Genomic DNA, 23,257 nt, shown 5'->3' on the forward strand with positions numbered 1-23,257 from the left:
GCTTATGCACAGTATACTGCATCTCCCCCCAAGTGTCTGACTTCATTCATCAAGTCTGTAAGCTGTGGGGTTCACAACTCTGCCATAGCATGTTCTTCTTTCATTTGTTTGGGGCATTGTGCCTTTCGGTTCTTCTTGCTCACTTTCCTGCTGGTGAATGCAACTACTGGACGACTCAGGTTCTCTGTCTTCACTGTCGTCTGGGTGATCTATTGCTGGTTGTATCACCGGTTCATCAGCTCTCTCTGGTAGCTAATTCTCGTGATTTTTCCCCATTTGTATTTTTCTGTGATGTCAGTATCAATGATCTTCTATTTCTCCTTATCCATCGCTGGTCTGTCTGGACTATGTAAGATCGAGGATATGGAGATTTCTCCATCACTTCCCCATATTTTTTGCTCTGTAGTGTCTATCATGATTCTCCGTTTGGATTGACCTCTCTCTTCTCTCACCCTTTCCCAGTCTTCTGCACTGATTCATAGCTGAAGGGTTCTTGGGAGTGTGGGTAGTTGTGTTCCCAATCTCCTAACCATTAGCAACTCACATGGGGCCAACCTGTTCAGGAGTGGCGTTGATTGATAGCTTAACAGTGCCAGCTGAAAATTCTTATTCTTTTTCAGTAGCATTTTCATTGTTTGAACACCTCTCTCTGCTTCTCCATTGCCCTGGGGGTGAACTTGTAACAGGGGCAAACCTATATGTTTCTGCAAAGTTTTTGAAAGCTTCATTCGCAAATTGTGGACCATTATCGGAGATCACTAGGTCCAGAATGCCATGTGTGGTGAAAACTTCTTCTGGTGATTTTATTACAGCTTTAAACTCTGGCCATGTATTAGTTTGACTTCAAACCATCTGGAGTAATAGTCAACGACAATCAGGAAAATCTTGCCTTTATGTTCAAACAGGTCCATTCCTAGGCGCTCCCATGGCCTTGACGGAAACGAAGACAACATCAGTGGCTCTCTAGTGTCTTTCTAGTAATAGTGCATGTGATACACCTGGAAATCATGTCTCCGATCTCCTTGGAAACCCCCGGCCACCATTCCAAGTTTCTCGCTCTTGCTCTACACTTGGTGATTCCTAAGTGCCCTTGTTGTAGTTTCACTAGGATGTCTAACCTTAAAGCCCTTGGAATAACTAGTCTTCCATTGTAGACCATTAAGTCATCCACAATAGTAAGATGACTCATGATATTTTCTTAAAACCGGGTTATTAGACATATATTCTGACCAACCTTCTTGGTAAAACTGTTTTACTTTTCCACAGACTTCATCCTCTTTCTGTAGGTTTCTAATCTGGCGTAATCTTTGAGCAGTTGCCAGCAAATCTTCAGTTATAGCTAAAGCGAGGCATATAATTGTGCAAAGATGGGTGGTAGGTCAGAAAACTGAACATAATATATAAAAAGCAAAGAATGACTAAAAGGTTAATAAAGAGGGAAAATTTTGAGTACGAGAGAAAGCTAGCTAGAAATATAAAAACAGATAGTAAGAGTTTTTATACATTGTTACGACCGGGTGTGAAAGAGGCCTAGGGGTTCCCTTTCAGCCTTCACCTGGTCTTACTGTAACAGGGGTTAATTTTAAACACACCGTGTTTTTAGCTCCCCCTTGGTGAATCCTTAGTCACCGCTTTCCAATTGTAAGGCAAAGAAATTAGCACAAACAAGCTTTCTTAAATTTAAAGAAGATGAAATTTTATTAAACTTAAACTACAAACTCTAATTCTTGTTCACGCCTACGGATACATGACGCTCCCACACTAGCAAACACGTGCGATACACGTGTGCAAATAGGGACAGAAAAGAGATGAAGAAAAATAAAGTTTGAGGCAATCTCTAAAGGGGGTTTGTTACTCGCTGTAGAGTCCTTGATTGTAGGTAGTCTTGCTTTTCGTTGGGGTCCAGTATTCTTCTTAACCTTGTTCACTGTAGGAGACTTTTCTCTCTTGGGGTTCATGTGTCTTCAATGGGTCTTCAGTTCCATGAGAAAGAGATGGGAGCTGACAGGAGAGACTGTGACAAGCCAGCCAGAAGAGGTATTTTCAGTCCAGGAACAAACAGCTTTCTTAGTTCAAATTCTCTGTGGCAAGTTCAAAAAAAACCTCCAACAGACAGTCAGGTGACTAAACTGGTCTGACCACATCTGTTTGTGTATTCAGCCATCTTAGCAGTCAACCTGGAATGCGAGATCCTCCACCCTCAACGTCTGGTAATCAAAAGTCCATTGTAGATTGAATGTGTCAGGACATGGTCTTTTGCCCCTTTTAAGCACTGTTTGTAAATATGCAAGTGTCTTTCCAATCAAGGATCTGTTTTTGTTTAAAAAAACAAGTTCTTTCTTTACTCCAGTAACAGTTTAAAATCAATATTCATGTGGTGAAATTAATGTGCCTCATTCTTGGCAGGTGGGGGCCTGCATGACAACATATTTAAACAAGAAGAGTTAACAAAATGAGTGTTGGTCTAATGAAAGTGAGTCTGGGGAATTAATAATGGAAAATAAAGAGATGGCAGATGAATTGAACAGGTATTTTGCATCAGTCGTCACTATAAAGGATACAAGTAACATTCCAGAAATAGCTGTAAATCAGGAAATGGAAGGGAGGGAGGAACTCAAGAAAATTACAGTCGCCAGGGAAGTGGTACTGAGCAAATTGTTGGAGCTGCAGGCAGATAAGTCCCCGGGTCCTGATGGACTTCATCCTAGGGTCTTAAAAGAAGTGGTTAATGAAATAGTTGATGCATTGGTTTTAATTTTCCAAAAATCCCTAGATTCGGGGAAGGTTCCATTGGGTTGGAAAATAGTGAAAGTAACTCCTTTATTCAAAATGGGAGGCAGACAGAAAGCAGGAAACTGCAGGCCAGTTAGCTTAACATCTGTCATAGGGAAAATGTTAGAAGCTATTATTAAAGATGTTATAGCAGGGCACTTAGAAAAATTCAAGGTAATCAGGCAGAGTCAACATGGTTTTGTGAAAGGGAAATCACGTTTAACTAATTTATTGGAGTTCTTTGAAGAGGTAACATGTGCTGTGGATAAAGGGGAATGAGTGGATGTACTGTACTTAGATTTCCAGCAGGCATTTGATAAGGTACCACATCAAAGGTTATCTGGGAAAATAAAAGCTCATGGTGTTGGAGTAACATATTGGCATGGATAGAAGATTGGCAAGCTAACTGGAAACATAGAGTAGGCATGAATGGGTCATTTTCTGGTTGGCAAAATGTAACAAGTGGTGTGCCATAGGGATCTGTGCTGGGGCCTCAGACTTTTACAATTTATATAAATGACTTGGATGAAGGAACCAAAGGTTGCTAAATTTGCTGATGACACAAAGATAGGTAGGCAAATAAGTTGTGAAGAGGACATAAAGAGGCTACAAAGGGATACAGATAGATTAAGTAAATATGCAAAGATCTGGAAAATGGAGTATAATGTGGGAAAATGTGAAATTGTCCATTTGGGCAGGAAGAATAAAAAGAAGCATATTATCTAAATGGTGAGAGATTGCAGAGCTCTGAGATGCGAAGGGATCTGGGTGTCCTAGTGTATGAATCATAAAAGGTTAGTATGCAGGTACAGCACATAATCAGGAAAGCTCATAGAACTGTTATCATTTATTGCGAGGGGATGTGAATACAAAGGTAGGGAGATTATGCTTCAGTTATACAGGGCATTGGTGAGACCACATCTGGAGTACTGTGTACAGTATTGGTCTCCTGTTTTAAGGAAGGATGTAAATGCGTTGGAAGCAGTTCAGGGAAGGCTTACAAGACTAATACCTTGAATGGGCAGGTTGTCTTATGAGGAAAGGTTGGACAGGCTAGGGTTGTATCCGCTGGAGTTTAGAAAAGTAAGAGGTGACTTGATTGAAACATATAAGAATCTGAGGGGTCTTGACAGGGTGGATGTGGAAAGGATTTTTCCTCATTTGGGAGAATCTAGAACTAGGGGTCACTGTTTAAAATAAGGGGTCATCCATTTAAGACGGAGATGAAGAGAATTTTTTTCTCTCAGAGGGTCATGAGTCTTTTGAACTCTCTTCCTCAAAAGGCGTGGAAGCAGAGTGCATATTTTTAAGGCAGAGGTAGATAGATTCTTGATAAGCAAGGGGTTGAAAGGTTATTGGGGGTAGGTGGGAATGTGGAGTCAAGATTACAATTGGATCAGCCATGATCTTGTTGAATGCCGGAGCAGGCTCAAAGGGCCGAGTGACCTACTCCTGCTCCTAATTCAAATGTTCGTATGTACCTCTTTGTCCAGGAATGAGACACCTCTCACTTCACATATAGCAATTGATGCTCTTGATATCGCGTCAGCTGTCACCTAATGTTTCCCTGGGACATAATCAGTTGTTGTGTCATATCTCATTAGTCGTAGTCAAAATCTCTGTACCCTTGGGGGTAATTTTGTTAGCTCTTTTGAATTTAAAAAACGTCACTAGTGGCTTGTGGTCAGTTTAGATCTTGGCCTTGAGGCCCAGTACGTAGTCCGAAAATTTTCCGCACGCCCATGTTGCTGTCAATGCTTCCTTTTCAATCACTGCATACCTTTGTTCTGTCTCTGATAACAAACGAGAGGCAAAATACACAGGCCTGCGTCGTCCATCTTTTTGAATGTGGAGCAGAACTGTACCTGACCCTGTTGACGATGCGTCTGGTCATAGCTCTGGGTTATAATGCACCAACACTTCTGATGAGGTTAACATTTCCTTGAACTTCTCGAAAGAATTCTTCTGGCAGTCTCCCCAGCACCAGGCATTACTGCTCTTTATCAGTTGTCGTAGAGGCTCACTAATAGTGGCTAAATTTGGTAGGAATTTCCCTACCTCATTAACCATACCATGAATCACTGTAAATCTGTTTTGTTCTTTGGCTTTTTTGTTTTTATTGCTAACTTTCTGTGTTCCTCGTACAAGTATACCCAAGTCCCTCTGAATATTAACATTTACAAGTTTCACGCCTTTTAAAAAATATTCTACTTTTCTATTCTTACTACCAAAGTGAATAATCTCACACTTACCACATTATACTCCATCTGCCACCTTGTTACCTACTTAATTAACGTATCTATATCTCTTTGCAGCCACTTTGTGCCCTCCACACAGCTTACATTTCCACCTAGCTTTGTATCGCCAGAAAACTTAGATACATTAGTCTCAGTCTCTTTGTCTAAGTTAGGAATATAGATTGTAAATAACTGAAGCCATGGCACTGATACTTGCATCACTCCACTAGTCACAGCTTGCCAACTTGAAAATGCCCCATTTATCCCTACTCTCTGCTTCCTGTCTGTTAACCATTCATCTGTCTATGCTACTATATTACCCTCAACTCCATGATCTCCCATATTGTGTATTAACCTTTTGTGAGGCACTTTATTGAATGCCTTTTGGAAATCCAAGTATACTACATCTACTGGTTCCCCTTTATCTACCCTACTAGCTACATCCTCAAAAAACTCTAATAAATTTGTCAAATACAATTTCCCTTTAGTAAAACCATGTTGACTTTGTCTGATCATACTATGATTTTCTAAGTGCATTGTTAAGACTTCCTTCATAATAGATTCCAGCATTTTCCTGACAACTGATGTTAGGCTAACTGACCTGTAGTTCCCTGTTTCTTCCCTCCCTCCTTTCTTGAATAGCAGTGTTACATTTGTTAACTTTCAATCTGCTGGGACCATTCTAGGATCTAGTGAATTTTGAAAAATCATAATCGGTGCATCCACTATCTCTGCAGCTACCTTTTTTAGAACCCTTGGATGTAGACCATCAGGTCCTGAGGATTTGATGGACCTTAGTCCCTTAAGTTTCTCCAATACTTTTTCTCTCCTGATATTAATTACCTTAAGTTCCTCACTCTTATTAGCCCCTTGGTTACCTTCTATTTCTGCTGTGTAATTTGTGTCTTCTACTGTGAAAACAGACACAAAATGTTTTTCAACGTCTCTGCCATTCCTCATTCCCCATGTTAAGTTCTCCTGTCCCTGCCTCTAAGGGACCAACATTTACTTTAGCTACCATCCTTTTTATATTCCTGGCTAGTTTACACTCATTCTATTTTTCCCTTTTCTATCAACTTTTTAATCAGCCTTTGCTGGTTTCTAAAGCACTCCCAATCCTCAAGCTTACTACTATGTTTTGCCACACTATAAGCCTCTTCTTTTAATCTAATACTATCCTTAACTTCCTTCAGTAAGCTACGGACAGATCTTTCTTGCTGAGTTTTTGTTTTTTAATGGAATGGATTTTTGTTGAACATTTTGAATTGTTTCTTTTAAATGTTTCCCACTGTCAATTTACATTAGTATCTTTTAGTCTATTTACACGATCGACCTTAGCCAGCTCTCCTCATATACCCATGTAATTAGCTTTATTTAAGTTTAAGATTCTTGTTTGGGACTGGAGGATGTCACTTTCAAACATAATGTGGAATTCAATTGTATTGTGATCACTTTTTCCCAGCGGATCTTTTCCTGAGATTACTTATTAACCCTGCCTCATTGCACAATACTAGATCTAAAATAGCTTTATCCATGGTTAGTTCCACAATGTATTGTTCCAAGAAACTGCTGCGAAAAACTACAAACTCACCTTTGCCAATTTGATTGGTCCAGTCTATATGAAGATTGAAGTCCCCCACAATTGTTACATTGCCTTTGTTACAAGCTGCAATTATTACTTGCCTAATGCTCTGTCCAATGATATAACTATTGTTAGGGGCCAATAAACTACTCCCACCAGTGTTTTCTGGCTCTTGTTATTCCTAATCTCCACCCATACTGATTCTACTTCCTGATCTTCTGAGCCAAGATCTTTTCTTGCTACTGTCCATGTGTCATCTTTTACTACCCTGGAATATTTATTTCCCAATCTTGGTCATCATGTAACCATGTCTCTGTAATGGCGATTAAATCTAAACCATATATCTCCATTTGTGCCACTAATTCATCTATCTTATTGTGAATGCTTTGTGCATTCAGAATACATGGCAAAAGGTAAGCTTAGAATAGGGGATGGGGGTCAGAGAGAAGTGAAGGGGAAGAAAGATCTGGAGGAGCGATGATACCCATGAGTCGTTGGAGCTTGCGATCCTTCACACCTGAAAGGAAGATAAAAGATTTTTTGTTAAGGCGTCGGATGAGACAAAAGATGAAATGAAACTGTGGATCAGCACAGCTTAGAAATAGAATGAGTTAGTGCTGCTGAAGAGAGAGGTTGAGAGTGTGCATGTAGCAGCGCATGGCATTGAGTGTGGATCTCAGGATGTGGTGAGAATAACAGTCAGAGGACTGATGAATATCAGAGAGAGAGAGAGCACGGCGGGAGCAGAGCTTTAAAAAGCGTGCCAAAAGGACAGTCAGAGACCAGAGAGAGAGAGGTAGAGAGAGAGAGAGAGATAGAGAGAGAGAGAGAGAGAGCACGGCGTGGGAGCAGAGCTTTTAAAAGCATGCCAAAAGGACAGTCCGAGACCAGAGAGAGAGAGCACAGCGGGAGCAGAGCTTTAAAAAGCGTGCCAAAAGGACAGTCAGAGACCAGAGAGAGAGAGGTAGAGAGAGAGAGAGAGATAGAGAGAGAGAGAGAGAGAGCACGGAGTGGGAGCAGAGCTTTTAAAAGCATGCCAAAAGGACAGTCCGAGACCAGAGAGAGAGAGCACAGCGGGAGCAGAGCTTTAAAAAGCACACCAAAAGGACAGTCCGAGACCAGAAAGAGAGACAGAGAGAGAGCACAGCGGGAGCAGAGCAGGGGAAAAATCGAAAAGTGACATCAGAGTGACGTCACGATCGACAAAGCGAACAGGGAAACAGAAAGCAGCCGGAGTGAGTATACCAGTAAGCTTTTAATTTATCTTAATCTCAATCAATCAAATATAAAATAAGACTTGATCGATTCAGTATTATATAAACTAAAAACTAAAGCGGATTTTATAACTTATAATACAGAGTGAAAGACAGAGACCAGCAGGGAGTATTTTCGCTCAAATTTGGACAACCTAACGCATAAGCTGTATTAAGTATTATTAGTGTTTATCAGTATTTGTAAGATTTACTAATAGTAGTAAGGTTTATTAGAATTGGCAAGCTTTATTAGCATTGGTAAGGTCTATTACCAGTAGGAAGGTCTACATATCTGTGTAATCAAGAAAAGTATAACTTTAGAACATGTGAGTAGCCAGTGAGTATTTTTTTTGACTAAGGTTTATTTTAGCTAGTGAACTGTATTGACCTTTAGTAGGATTTATCAGTATTAGTAAGGCTTTATTAACAATTCTGAGGTGTTGTAGTATTGGTAATTTTTTTTAGCAGTAACAAGGGTCAACTAATAAATAAAGGAATTGCAGGGGTGCTTCAACCTCGAGAGTGCACCTCTTGTGATATATGGGTGCTCCAGGATACTTCCCTTATTCTGGAGAACCATTTGTGCAGGAAGTGTTGTCAATTGCGGAGCTTGAGCTCCGGGATTTGGAACTTGAGCTGCAGCTGGCGACACTGCGGTGCATTCATGTGGATGAGAGCTACATGGATAGCACCTTTATAGATGTGATCATCCCATAGCTTAAGAGTATGCAGGGAGAGAGGGAATGGGTAACCACCAGACAGTCAAAAACAATCAGGCAGCTAGTGCAGGAGACCCCTGAGTGCATCTCACTCTCCAACAGGTATTCAGTTCTGAATACTGAGGAAATTGATGCTTCAGCTGGAGTGTGCAGCCAGAGCCAAATCCATGGCACCATGTGCGGCTCAGCTGCACAGGCGGGTACATGGAAGACTGGAAGAGCCATAGTGATAGGTGATTCAATAGTCAGGAGAACAGAGAGGCGTTTCTGTGCCAACAGACGTGAATCCAGGATGGTGTGTTGTCTCCCTGGTGCCAGGGTCAAGGATGTCACTGAGCGGCTGCAGAGCATCCACATCGGAACCAACGACATAGCTAGAAAGAGGGATGTGATCCTGCAGTCAGAATTTAGGGAGCTAGGTAAGAAATTAGCAAGCAGGACCTCAAAAGTAGTAATCTCTGCATTACTCCCAGTGCCACACAAAAGTGAGTATAGAAATAGAAGGATAAGACAGCTGAATGCATGGCTGGAAAGATGGTGCAGGAGGGAGGGTTTTAGATTCCTGGGACATTGGGACTAGCTCTGGGGGAGATGGGACCTGCACAGGCTGGATAGGTTGCACCTGAACAGAGCGGGGACTGAGTTCTTTGTGGGACGTTTTGCCAGTGCTGTTGGGGAGGGTGTAAACTAGTTTGGCAGGGGGATGGGGACCTGAGGGTAGACTCAGTTGGGACAAAATTAGAAATGAAAATGGAAGGCAGAAAGTTAATGGATGAGTCTGGAAGACAGAGGAAACAAAGGTTAGAAAATTTTAAAAAAGAGTTTGGCAGTGCTCAAGGGTATTTATTTCAATGCAAGGAATATAACAAATAAAGCAGATGAGCTGAGGGCACAGATATACATGTGGCAGTGTGATATCATAGCTATTACAGAAACAGGAGGGACAGGAATAGCAGCTCAACGTTCCTGGTTACAGGATTTTCAGACGCGATAGGGAGAGGGATAAGAAAGGAGAGGGAGTGGCAACTTTGGTCAAGGAAACTGTGAGTTGGGATGATATTTTGGAAGGTTCATCAAATGAGGCCATATGGATTGAGCTAAGGAACAAAAAAGGACAATCACACTGCTGGGAGAATACTATAGACCCCCAAACTGTCAGAGGGAGATGGAAGAGCAGATATGTAGGTAAATCTCCGAGAAGTGCAAGAACAATAAGGCAGTAATAGCAGGGGATTTTAACTACCCCAATATTAACTGGGATAGTTTTAGTGTGAAAGGAATTGAGGGAGCAGAATTCTTGAGGTGCATTCAAGAGAACTTTTTTGTCCAGTATGTAGCAAATCCAACAAGAATGTGTGGAGTTTTAAACTTAGTTTTAGGAAATGAAGATAGGAAGGTGGAAGGGGTGGCAGTGGGAGAGCATTTTGGTGGTAGTGATCATCATTCAGTCAGTTTTAACGTAATTATGGAAAAGGACAGAGATAGAACAGGAGTTAGAGTTCTCAATTGGGTCAAGGCCAATTTTATTAAACTGAGGAGTGATTTAGTGAAGGTAGACTGGAAACAGCTACTTGAAGGTAAATCAGTGTCAGAACAGTGGGAGGCATTCAAAAGGGAGATTCAAGGGCTTCAGACTAAACATGTTCCCACAAAGAAAAAGGGTGGGATGGCCAAATCTAGAGCCCCATGAATGTCAAGGAGCTTACAGGGTAAGATAAGGCAGAAAAGGAAAGCTTATGTCCAACACCGAGAACTCAATACTACAGAAAGCCGAGAGGAGTATAGAAAGTGGAGGGGTGAAATCAAAATGGAAATTAGGAAAGCAAAGAGAGAGCATGAAAGAATATTGGCCAGCAAAATCAAGGTGAGCCCCAAAATATTTTAATCAATACATTAAGAGTAAGAGGATAAATAAGGAGACAGTAGGATCCATAAAAGACCAAAAAGGAAACCTTAGTGTAGGAGCGGAAGATATGGTACGGTTCTAAATGAGTACTTTGCATCTGTCTTCACAGAAGAGGGGGCGTTGCAGACTTTGTAGTGAAGGAGGAGGATTGTGAATTGTTGGATGTGGTAAACAAAGGGAGAGAGGAAGTATTAATGGGATTAGCATCCTTGAAAGTTGATAAATCACCAGGACCAGATGAAATGTACTCTAAGCTGTTAAAAGAAGCAAGAGAGGAAATAGCAGAAGGTCTGACCATCATTTTCCAGTCCTCACTGGATACAGGTGTGAACAAAGAACAAAGAACAAAGATAATTACAGCACAGGAACAGGCCCTTCGGCCCTCCAAGCCTGCGCCGATCCAGATCCTCTCTCTAAACATGTCGCCTATTTTCTAAGGTTCTGTATCTCTTTTCTTCCTGCCCATTCATGTATCTGTCTAGATACATCTTAAAAGACTCCATCGTGCCCGCATCTACCACATCCGCTGGCAATGCGTTCCAGGTGCCCACCACCCTCTGCGTAAAGAACTTTCCACGCATATCCCCCCTAAACTTTTCCCCTTTCACTTTGAACTCGTGTCCTCTAGTAATTGAAACCCCCACTCTGGGAAAAAGCCTCTTGCTATCCACCCTGTCTATACCTCTCATGATTTTGTACACCTCAATCAGGTCCCCCCTCAACCTCCGTCTTTCTAATGAAAATAATCCTAATCTGCTCAACCTCTCTTCATAGCTAGCGCCCTCCATACCAGGCAACATCCTGGTGAACCTCCTCTGCACCCTCTCCAAAGCATCCACATCCTTTTGATAATGTGGCGACCAGAACTGTACGCAGTATTCCAAATGTGGCCGAACCAAAGTCCTATACAACTGTAACATGACCTGCCAACTCTTGTACTCAATGCCCCGTCCGATGAAGGAAAGCATGCCGTATGCCTTCTTGATCACTCTATTTACCTGCGTTGCCACCTTCAGGGAACAGTGGACCTGAACACCCAAATCTCTCTGGACATCAATTTTCCCCAGGACTTTTCCATTTACTGTATAGTTCACTCTTGAATTGGATCTTCCAAAATGCATCACCTCGCATTTGCCCTGATTGAACTCCATCTGCCATTTCTCTGCCCAACTCTCCAATCTATCTATATTCTGCTGTATTCTCTGACAGTCCCCTTCACTATCTGCTACTCCACCAATCTTAGTGTCGTCTGCAAATTTGCTAATCAGTCCACCTATACTTTCCTCCAAATCATTAATGTATATCACAAACAACAGTGGTCCCAGCACGGATCCCTGTGGAACACCACTGGTCACACGTCTCCATTTTGAGAAACTCCCTTCTACTGCTACTCTCTGTCTCCTGTTGCCCAGCCAGTTCTTTATCCATCTAGCTAGTACACCTTGGACCCCAAGCGCCTTCACTTTCTCCATCAGCCTGCCATGGGGAACCTTATCAAACGCCTTACTGAAGTCCATGTATATGACATCGACAGCCCTTCCCTCATCAATCAACTTTGTCACTTCCTCAAAGAATTCTATTAAGTTGGTAAGACATGACCTTCCCTGCACAAAACCATGTTGCCTATCACTGATGAGCCCATTTTCTTCCAAATGGGAATAGATCCTATCCCTCAGTATCTTCTCCAGCAGCTTCCCTACCACTGACGTCAGGCTCACCGGTCTATAATTACCTGGATTATCCCTGCTACCATTCTTAAACAAGGGGACCACATTAGCAATTCTCCAGTCCTCCGGGACCTCACCCGTGTTTAAGGATGCTGCAAAGATATCTGTTAAGGCCCCAGCTATTTCCTCTCTCGCTTCCCTCAGTAACCTGGGATAGATCCCATCCGGACCTGGGGACTTGTCCACCTTAATGCCCTTTAGAATACCCAACACTTCCTCCCTCCTTATGCCGACTTGACCTAGAGTAATCAAACATCTGTTCCTAACCTCAACATCCGTCATGTCCCTCTCCTCGGTGAATACCGATGCAAAGTACTCGTTTAGAATCTCACCCATTTTCTCTGAGTCCAAGCATAACATTCCTCCTTTGTCCTTTAGTGGGCCAATCCTTTCTCTAGTTACCCTCTTTCTCCTTATATATGAATAAAAGGCTTTGGGATTTTCCTTAACCCTGTTTGCTAAAGATATTTCATGACCCCTTTTAGCCCTCTTAATTCCTCGTTTCAGATTGGTCCTACATTCCCGATATTCTTTCAAAGCTTCGTCTTTCATCAGCCGCCTAGACCTTATGTATGCTTCCTTTTTCCTCTTAGCTAGTCTCACAATTTCACCTGTCATCCATGGTTCCCTAATCTTGCCATTTCTATCCCTCATTTTCACAGGAACATGTCTCTCCTGCACGCTAATCAACCTCTCTTTAAAAGCCTCCCACATATCACATGTGGATTTACCTTCAAACAGCTGCTCCCAATCTACATTTCCCAGCTCCTGCCGAATTTTGGTATAGTTGGCCTTCCCCCAATTTAGCACTCTCCCTTTTGGACCACTCTCGTCTTTGTCCATGAGTATTTTAAAGCTTACGGAATTGTGATCACTATTCCCAAAGTAGTCCCCTACTGAAACTTCAACAACCTGGCCGGGCTCATTCCCCAACACCAGGTCCAGTATGGCCCCTTCCCGAGTTGGACTATTTACATACTGCTCTAGAAAACCCTCCTGGATGCTCCTTACAAATTCTGCTCCATCTGGACCTCTAACACTAAGCGAATCCCAGTCAATGTTGGGAAAATTAAAATCTCCTATCACCACCACCCTGTTGCTCCTACATCTTTCCATAATCTGTTTACATATTTGTACCTCTATCTCACGCTCGCTGTTGGGAGGCCTGTAGTACAGCCCCAACATTGTTACCGCACCCTTCCTATTTCTGAGTTCTGTCCATATTGCCTCACTGCTCGAGTCCTCCATAGTGCCCTCCTTCAGCACAGCTGTGATATCCTCTTTGACCAGTAATGCAACTCCTCCACCCCTTTTACCTCCCTCTCTATCCCGCCTGAAGCATCGATATCCTGGGATATTTAGTTGCCAATCATGCCCTTCCCTCAACCAAGTCTCAGTAATAGCAATAACATCATACTCCCAGGTACTAATCCAAGCCCTAAGTTCATCTGCCTTACCTACTACACTTCTTGCATTAAAACAAATGCACCTCAGACCACCAGTCCCTTTATATTCATCATCTGCTCCCTGCCTGCTCTTCCCCTTAGTCACACTGACTTCATTATCTAGTTCCTTACAGGCTTTTGTTACTACCTCCTTACTGTCAACTGACCTCAATTGGTTCCCATCCCCCTGCCACATTAGTTTAAACCCTCCCCAACAGCGTTAGCAAAAGCACCTCCAAGGACATTGGTTCCAGTCCGGCCCAGGTGTAGACCGTCCAATTTGTAATAGTCCCACCTCCCCCAGAACCGGTCCCAATGTCCCAAAAATCTGAACCCCTCCTTCCTGCACCATCTCTCAAGCCACGCATTCATCCTGACTATTCTTTCATTTTTACTCTGACTATCACGTGGCACTGGTAGTAATCCTGAGATTACTACCTTTGAGGTCCTACTTTTTAACTTGGCTCCTAACTCCCTAAACTCTGCATGTAGGACCTCATCCCGTTTTTTACCTATATCATTAGTGCCTATGTGCACAATGACAACTGGCTGTTCACCCTCCCCCTTTAGAATGTTCTGCAGCCGATCTGAGACGTCCCTGACCCGTGCACCTGGGAGGCAACATACCATTCGGGAGCCTCGTTTTCGACCACAGAACCGCCTATCTACTCCCCTTACAATCGAATCCCCTACGACTATAGCCCTTCCACTCTTTTTCCCGCCCTTCGGAACAGCAGAGCCAGCCACGGTGCCATGGACCTGGCTACTGCTGCCTTCCCCTGGTGAGCCATCTCCCTCAACAGTATCCAAAACGGTATACTTGTTTTGGAGGGAGATGACCACAGGGGACTCCTGCGCTGCCTTCCTGCTCTTTCTCTGCCTTTTGGTCACCCATTCCCTTTCTCCCTCAGCAATCCTAATCTGTGGTGTGACCAATTCACTAAACGTGCTATCCACGACCTCCTCAGCATCGCGCATGCTCCAAAGTGAGTCCATCCGCAGCTCGAGAGCCGTCATGCGGTCTAACAAGAGCTGCAGCTGGACACACTTCCTGCACGTGAAGGAGCCAGGGTCATCAGCCATGTCCCTGAGCTCCCACATTGAGCAAGAGGAGCATGATACGGGTCTGAGATCTCCTGCCATTTTTAATCTTAAGTTTAAACTTAGTTAAATGAAAAAGGAACGAAAAGTTTTTACCAATCACAATAAAACCAGAGAAATCGAAAAAGCCTTACCTTATAAACATCCCACCGAGTCCTTTTTTTTGGTTAGAGGAGGAGGGCGGGTGGGAGACACTACAAGTGTGGTGCCGGAGGATTGGAGAACTGCTAACATTGTACCTCTGTTTAAAAAGGAAATGAAGGATAGATGGAACAATTACAGGCCAATCAGTCTAACCTCAGTAGTGGGAAAATTATTGGAATCTATTCTGAGAGACAGGATAAACTGTTACTTAGAAAGGCACAGGTTAATCAAGGATAGTCAGCATGGATTTGTTAAGGGAAGATCTTGTTTAATCAACTTGATCGAATTTTTTGAAGAAGTAACAAGGAAGATAGATGAGGGTAGTGTAGTTGATGTGCTCTACATGGATTTTAGCAAGGCCTTTGACAAGGTCCCACATGGCAGACTGGTTAAAAAAATAAAATCCCATGGGAGCCAGGGAAATGCAGCAATGTGGATATAAAATTGGCTCAGTGGCAGGAAACAAAGGGTAATTGTTGACGGGTGTTTTAACGACTGGAGGGCTGTTTCCAGTGGCATTCCACAGTGCTCAGTACTGGTCCCCTGCTTTTTGTGGTATATATTAACGATTTGGACGTAAATGTAGGGGGCATGATCAAGAAGTTTGCAGATGGCACAAAGATTGGCTGTGTGGTAGATAGCAAAGAGGATAACTGTAGGCTGCAGGAAGATATTAATGGTCTGGTCAGATGGGCAGAAAAGTGGCAAATGGAATTCAACCTGGAGAAGTGTGAATTGATGCATTTGGGGAGGTCAAACAAGGCAAAGGAATACATGATAAATGGGAAAATACTGAGAAGTAGAGGAAGTGAGGGACCTTGGAGTGAATGTCCACAGATCCCTGAAGGTAGCAGGACAGGTCGATAAGGTGGTTAAGAAGGCATATGGAATCCTTTCCTTTATTGGCCGAGGTATGGAATATAAGAGCAGGGAGGTTATGCTGGAACTGTATAACTCATTAGTTAGGCCACAATTTGAGTATTGTGTGCAGTTCTGGTCACCTCATTACAGAAAGAATGTAATTGCGCTGGAGAGGGTACAGAGGAGATTTACGAGGATGTTGCCAGAAAAATGCAGCTATGAGGAAAGATTGGATAGGCTGGGGTTGTTCTCTTTGGAACAGAGAAGGCTGAGGGGAGATCTGATTGAAATGTACAAAATTTTGAGGGGCCTGGATAGAGTGGAGGTGAAGGGTCTATTCATCTTAGCAGAGAGGTCAGTGACGAGGGAGCATAGATTTAAAGTGATTGGTAGAAAAATTAGAGGGGAGATGAGGAAAAACTTTTTCACCCAGAGGGTGGTGATGGTCTGGAACTCAGTGCCTGAAAGGGTAATTGAGCAGAGACCCTCAACATATTCAAAAGGAGTCTGGATATGCACCTCAAGTGCCGTAATCTGCAGGTCTACGGATCAAATGCTGGAAGGTGGGATTAGAATAGATGGATCGTTTTTCACATGGCACAGACCCAATGGGCCATGTGGCCTCTCTCTGTGCGTTATACTTTCCATGATTCTATATCTGTAATCATGGGTGGATCCAAAACATGAAGAGTGAAATTTTAGTTGGAATCTTCATGGAATAAGTCAGACTGAAAACAGTTGCTGAGGAAGATATGGCTGTGAAAGCGTGTTTTGGTAGATCCCTGATCAGAATCGGGAAGGGAAATGGAAAGCAATGAAGGTGTACAAGGTCAGTTATTTAATGTTTAAATATTTTCAACTGGATTGTTATTTTAGATGACATGCATAACAAAATAAAACAAAGCCTAGATTGTATGATATTGGTGTTATTTTATGCCAGATTGGCTGAATTTTGGACAGGTTCAAATGGGAGTGTACTGTTTGCACCCAGTTTTCCAGGGTGAATTCTATCTTAACTTCAGGTGCAGACTTGGATGGGTATAGGGAGCACACTATTGTGGGAGCATGATAGAAATTAGTAATATGCTGAATATATCATCAGTCCATAACAGTTTAAAGGAATAGGGTAGTGCTGTAAGTTTTGTTACACTGGAAACTGCTCAAAGTTTCCTTTCTCTAGAAGCAAATCACTGGAATGATTATTCTTAGATTTTGACAGCTGTAGCTAGCTTGGAAAAGGGCCATGGTCAGACAAGGTTGAGTGGAAGCTCAACTGGGTAGATACTTAAAACAAATAACCATACTACAACACTGTGTTGGGCATTTTATTCAACCTTGTTTATTTAGGACTGCACTGGAATGTAAGTGAATTATTGTGTGGAAGTAGAATAGAACTCATTTTAGTATTTTAGCGAATCACTCCATGATTCAACAGTTTGATAAGAAGTAAGGACAACTGAACTGAATGGCCATTATGAATAGCTTGTTAAAAATCAAGGCTGACACTACATGGAGTGCTGTACTGTCAGCGATGAGATATTAAACCAAGGCTCCATCTGCCCCCTCAGGTGGGCATAAAAGAAACCATGGCAATATTTCAAAGAAGAGTATGGGAGTTCTCACTGGTGTCCTGGCCAATATTTAGGGCGGCACAGTGGCGCAGTGGTTAGCACTGCAGCCTCACAGTTGCAGGGACCCGGGTTCGATTCTGGGTACTGCCCGTGTGGAGTTTGCAAGTTCTCCCTGTGTCTGCGTGGGTTTTCTCCGGGTGCTCCGGTTTCCTCCCACAAGCCAAAGACTTGCAGGTTGGTAGGTAAATTGGCCATTATAAATTGTCACTAGTATAGGTAGGTGGTAGGGAAATATAGGGTCAGGTGGGGATGTTTGGTAGGAATATGGAATTAGTGTAGGATTAGTATAAATGGGTGGTTGATGGTCGGCACAGACTCGGTGGGCCGAAGGGCCTGTTTCAGTGCTGTATCTCTAATCTAATCTAAACAGACCTGATGAATAGCCTTAGACATAAATAAATGGTGATAGGACAGATACAAATTAATGAAACTTCTGAAAGTTAGCTTTGAAGGCCAGAGATAGTCTGTTTCTGGGAGGATGGGACTGGCCATGGTGTACAGCTTGAGATGAGCTAAGGAAAGGATGATGTAAGGCCTAGTGCTGATTAATGAAGGACAGAAGGTATGTGCGAAGGTTCAAGAAGCTAATGGCAAGTGACTGATATTAAAGGTGGACTTTACAACCCAATATTTAGACAAAGAACTCGACATTTTATCCAGTGTTTCAAAATAAGGTAAATGTCAATGTCAATGTCAATGTTAAACCCTGATTAAACTCAACATACCCACCATATTGGTTTCAGCCAATCCTGATAGAAAAATTAAAATCACTACACACAGAGAATTGTAAGTGAAAGGTAAAGAGATGAGGGCAATTAAAGGGTTGACATAATGGTGAAGACAGAAATTTTGAAAGACTTTGGAGATCTTCAAAATAAACCTCAACGTATTAACAAGCTTTACAAAGACTGAAGGGGCAGGACACTAGGAAGCCACAGGCAATAAATGAAGGGAAAGGAAACGCAATATGCAGCCATAAGTCGGTAGGCAAGTGACAAAGCAGTCGGCACCCAATCCCCGTTTGATTTCAGCTGTAGGAGAGATGGTACTGTATGAGGCATCAGGTCGTAAATGCCATTCCTCAGGTCAGCATTAGTCCCATGCCTGCAACGAGAGTTTCAGACCACACTATCCCTGTATGTATCAGCCCTAAGCTGCTTAGTAGCTACAGGTACCCTTGCAGCAGATAGCATGGCTGTGCAACTGCCTCTCTGCTGACTAGACCCTCTCCCCGCCTACCATCTCTCCTCATTACCATCCATTTCTCCCCTTCCCTCTGCCTTTCATTTTCATCCATTTTTCTCCTTCAGTTTCTAAGCCTTTGCCCCAATTCAATTATTATCCATCCTTCCCCCGCTAGCTCGCCTCCACCCACCCCCACCCCCTCCCCACTCCCCGGCCCATTCTTACCTGAGGTCGGGCTACTGATTTAGTGGATCTGATCCCTATCACTTCTCTGTACTTTTGCTAACACAAGAATGGGTATTACAGCCTTTTAAAATGATACAACACAGAAGGAGGCCTTTTGACCCATCGTGCCTGTGCTGGCTTGTATACTGTAGGGAGGAGCTGCTCATCTTACAATAGTTCCTGCCTACATTACAAAGAGACTTGGTAACACCTACCTCAGAGCTACCAGCAGTGCAAATTGGAAAGAGTAATCTGGTTTTGTACATTAGCAACCGGACTTGAGCAGACATAGCACTGGGGAGCAGTCTTCATTTTTTTAAATCAGCAAATCTTGGTATATTGACCAGACATTCAAAAATCTGACTATTAACATGAAACATTGATATCTGTCACATGTGCTTTGACAGTACATCCACTATATCTACCTGCAGTGTTCAGTGACATTGTAAAAAAACACCTGCTGTAAGTGAACCAGGCTATCAGGCCTAAACCTACATATTGTCTTGCAATGCACAGTCTTGTCATTGAAATAGATCAATAACCCAAATCAAGACTGGAATAGTAACAGTACATTAGTTATCCTAAGCTCTTACTTTTAATCATTCATGTACCCACACCTCCCCAAAGAACTACAGAGCCTTTCGTGTAATGTGTAAGCATGAGTGTTGCTGGTTTTTTTAAAAAGCAGCAGGAAGTGTCCTTGTCATTTGAGGAACACTTCTCAGCCTGTCTAAGCATTCTCCTTAAAGAACTGCATCCAATCCTTTCCAGCCTCCAAAGCTTTAACATTCTCTCAAATATTATCTGTGATCATTCATTCTTTCAGAATGAGATATTTCAGAGAGTTCCACAGAACTCCTGGAACATTCCCCTGACACACTCATCTCGAGTTCAGCCTTGTCAGCTGCATGTCATTTCCTTCCTTTTCCTTCCATCTCATTTGTTTCCTGTCCCATTTGATCTCCATCATTTCTAATGCATGTGCAAATGCATATCTTAATGCATTCTTAATGTGTTTCATCTCTAATACATTTCTTGTGGGTGGATTGCTTTATACTATAGGTTAATATATTTTTTCATTTGTCCAATTAATTGTGATGTTTTCTGCTGATATACTGCAAGCAAAATGTAAAAATCTCAGTCAGAAATTGTGACCATGCTGCAATATAGTAACAACAGAATTAATCATCAAAGCCATTTCTGATCATGTCTGGTGTTGTACCTAGCCCTGAAATTGTTACTGCTCCAGGTATTTTTCCTATTGCTGGAAAAGGAGTTCACCTGATTGCGGTGATTATTTAATAAGGGGTGTGTGCTAGAAATAAAGATCAGGAAGTAAAAGATTGCTGTGCCAGTTTGTCAAATATCACTTTGTATGTCAGCAATGACTGAGGTAAATGGTATGTGTGAATGTAGGTCAGTGGAGTAAGTCAAAGGAATTGACATCTATGAGATGATACCTGAAATGTTTTGTCCATTTTGGTCCATCATACATTTGAAAGGACAGAAAAGCTTCCCAAAGGTTTTAAAGAGAGGCAAGGATTATATAATATATTATATAATATCTCAAAACAGCAAATTGAATAAAAGCCAATTGATCCAAACTCCTTCCTTTTGGAAAAAGAGACTGGAGAATAAGTTGCAAGTTGATATCAAGAAAGGAATTGACGGACAAGTTCTTTGTGCAGAATTAAAATAAACTAAGAAAATAATAAGCAGACAGAACTAAACGCTAATATCTGATGCTTAATAAATCATGAAATAAATTACCGTTTAGTACAATGTGCATAGACAGAATAAGAATTCAGAAAATAAATGGACAGATTCCTGATCCAAGGGGTAAGGTAGAAATTAAGACTTGATGGCAAGTTAGGAGGAAGATGAAAATGTCATAGATCGTGGTGCTGAAGTCGACATTTGAAGCCTCCAAATAGTGTTCCAAAAACGGGGGTGGAGTTATATACTGAGTATAAAATGTGATCCGCTGGTGTGGGTGTGAGTGGTCGCCATTTTGAAATGTGAGGAAAAAAATAACACCTGTAATTCATATTAAATCGATGTGGCACGGTTTATTGAATAAATTAATTCTACAAAGATACCTTTAACCACAATCAAAGCATTTTAAAACCAGTCAAATTTATTGTCTTAGGCATCTAATACAAAGATTTCATAGAATTCATTCTGAGTCACTTTGGCTATGGCATCATCATAAGGATCCCATTCTGTATCAGATGTGGCACTTACAGTTTCATAATAATTCCTCTCCATGCATTGAATTGGATATTGTGCACTGTTTGAACGATCTGATGACAGTTTGTGCATTAATAGCATCCCACGATTTGATGGTGAAACCTTACAAAACACCAAGTGGGAAAGTGCAAATATTTCCACTCTTTGTGAAGATTTTTTCTCCACCAACCATCCACCTATTCCATTCAGCGCAAATATGATCCTTGAATGGCTTGTTGAGGCACAAATCCAAAGATTAAACAACAGATGTTATCTCTTATCTTTGGGCCTCCTTATCTCGAGAGACAATGGATACGCGCCTGGAGGTGGTCAGTGGTTTGTGAAGCAGCGCCTGGAGTGGCTATAAAGGCCAATTCTGGAGTGACAGGCTCTTCCACAGGTGCTGCAGAGAAATTTGTTTGTTGGGGCTGTTGCACAGTTGGCTCTCCCCTTGCGCCTCTGTCTTTTTTCCTGCCAACTACTAAGTCTCTTCGACTCGCCACAATTTAGCCCTGTCTTTAGATGTTAGACCCCCTGGTATAACTGCAATGTGGGTGTTATTTCTTCACAGACATCTCTTGATCTCATCGGTTATGTGGGATCTGAACATGTCCCACACTATTAAGCTGCATCCTTTACTTAGGCCACCGAGTCACCTATTCCACACATTATCGAACCATAACTTCACTCCACCCTCATCCATCCAACCATTGTCATGGACATGCACAAAAACTCCTGCAGGGAACTTGATGTTCGGCATGGTTTTACATTTGAAAATTACCATAGGCTTTAATGGTTCAATCAGTCATGCAGGCTAGTACCACAATGAATCTTGTCTTCTCATGTCCTGTAGTTTTCACAAGAACTGTTTTCAAACCTTTCCACTCCACAGTTCAGTTGCTGAGCATATCGAAATTCGTGGGCATTTCATCCATGTTGTCAATGTGGCATAATGGCTACTCGTGTTTTTGCTGCTGTCTGATAAAGAATCACTGGACACTGGTAATTTTGGCATCGAGGTCTTTTGGTAGTCTCTGGGAAATCTTGGTCTTCTGCCGCAACACTAGACATTTTCATTCCATAAAGCGGCTACACCAAACAGCTGTTGCTCTGAAATCATTGCTGGACTCAGGGTTTAATTTGCCCACTTAAGTGCATATATACACCTTGCAGTTCCGGTGACGATTTAACCATTTTGACGATTTTGGAGGACTGCTTCCAGTACATGCTTCAAGATCAGGCCAGTGACTGGTCCCTGTTCTCATGGCGCATTTGGTCTTGGGCATCTTCTTTAGGGCGGCTTCCTTCTTCCATTCTCACACCAGGTTTTTCACTAACACCGAATTCCCTCGCTGCAGCACAGTTATTTGATGAGTTAGCAAATGTTACGACTTTTAGCTTGAAGCCAGCTTCATACTTAACTTGTTTTGCTGGAGGACCCGTTTCTCTTTGTCATTCGCCATGCAGGGTCTACTCTGTGTTCGCATGTCTTAAAGTCCTGCACATCTTCACCACACAAGGCCGTATCACCTGCTTGATCCCTTGCGCCCAGTTATAAGGTAACTAAATCATGCATTTGTGGGTTGAAAAATTGATGCTGACTACAAATGCAAGAATAGCATGTCGTGGCTGAAAAGGGGGATCGACTTCGAAGCCAAGTATATGCATAAACATGATTTTTGGGGCTAGAAAAATGGGGTTGTCTTAAACGCCAGGTCGACCTTTACACTGTAATCTGCGGTAGTTTTTGCAGAACTTGTACATGGATGGAAGCAATAGGCAAGCAAGACAGGCTAAATTACATTTTCTTACCTCTGCCATCATGTGATCTCATGACTTTAAAACAAAGCTGTATTTAATCATGATTCTTATTTGTAAGGGACTTGCTATTTTATAAGTTGATGTTGTGGATCTGTAGCAATTCTGTGGAAGACCTGTAATATATATTTTAAAAGAGCATGCTAGTTCAGGAAAACACTGATAACATAATAGCATGTATTAACGCAGCAAAATCTAATATAGACTCAGTGCCAAATTGTATGTTACCAACAATAGGGTCAGTTAGCAAAGCTACGAAGGATATGTAATGAAAAGAGACCAGCACAGCGCAAGGTGATTGCAAAATCTGTACAGTTTGTCAGATCAATGATAACTTCATCATTAAACGTTGGCCATAGTGCTTAGAATCGTCAGTGCATTATTGAGGGTCATCATCTTTGTACAAATGTACTCAATTTGGA

At 42.2% G+C, this 23,257-nt stretch overlaps 1 protein-coding gene across 3 annotated transcripts in view; it reads left to right on the plus strand.

Annotated features, from left to right (window-relative positions):
• schip1 (schwannomin interacting protein 1) overlaps positions 1-23,257 on the plus strand; it is a 763,480-nt gene that overhangs the window by 430,766 nt on the left and 309,457 nt on the right. The window lies entirely within an intron of this gene.

The sequence above is a fragment of the Heterodontus francisci genome, chromosome 11 (genome assembly GCF_036365525.1).
Source record: "Heterodontus francisci isolate sHetFra1 chromosome 11, sHetFra1.hap1, whole genome shotgun sequence".
NCBI lineage: Eukaryota > Metazoa > Chordata > Chondrichthyes > Heterodontiformes > Heterodontidae > Heterodontus > Heterodontus francisci.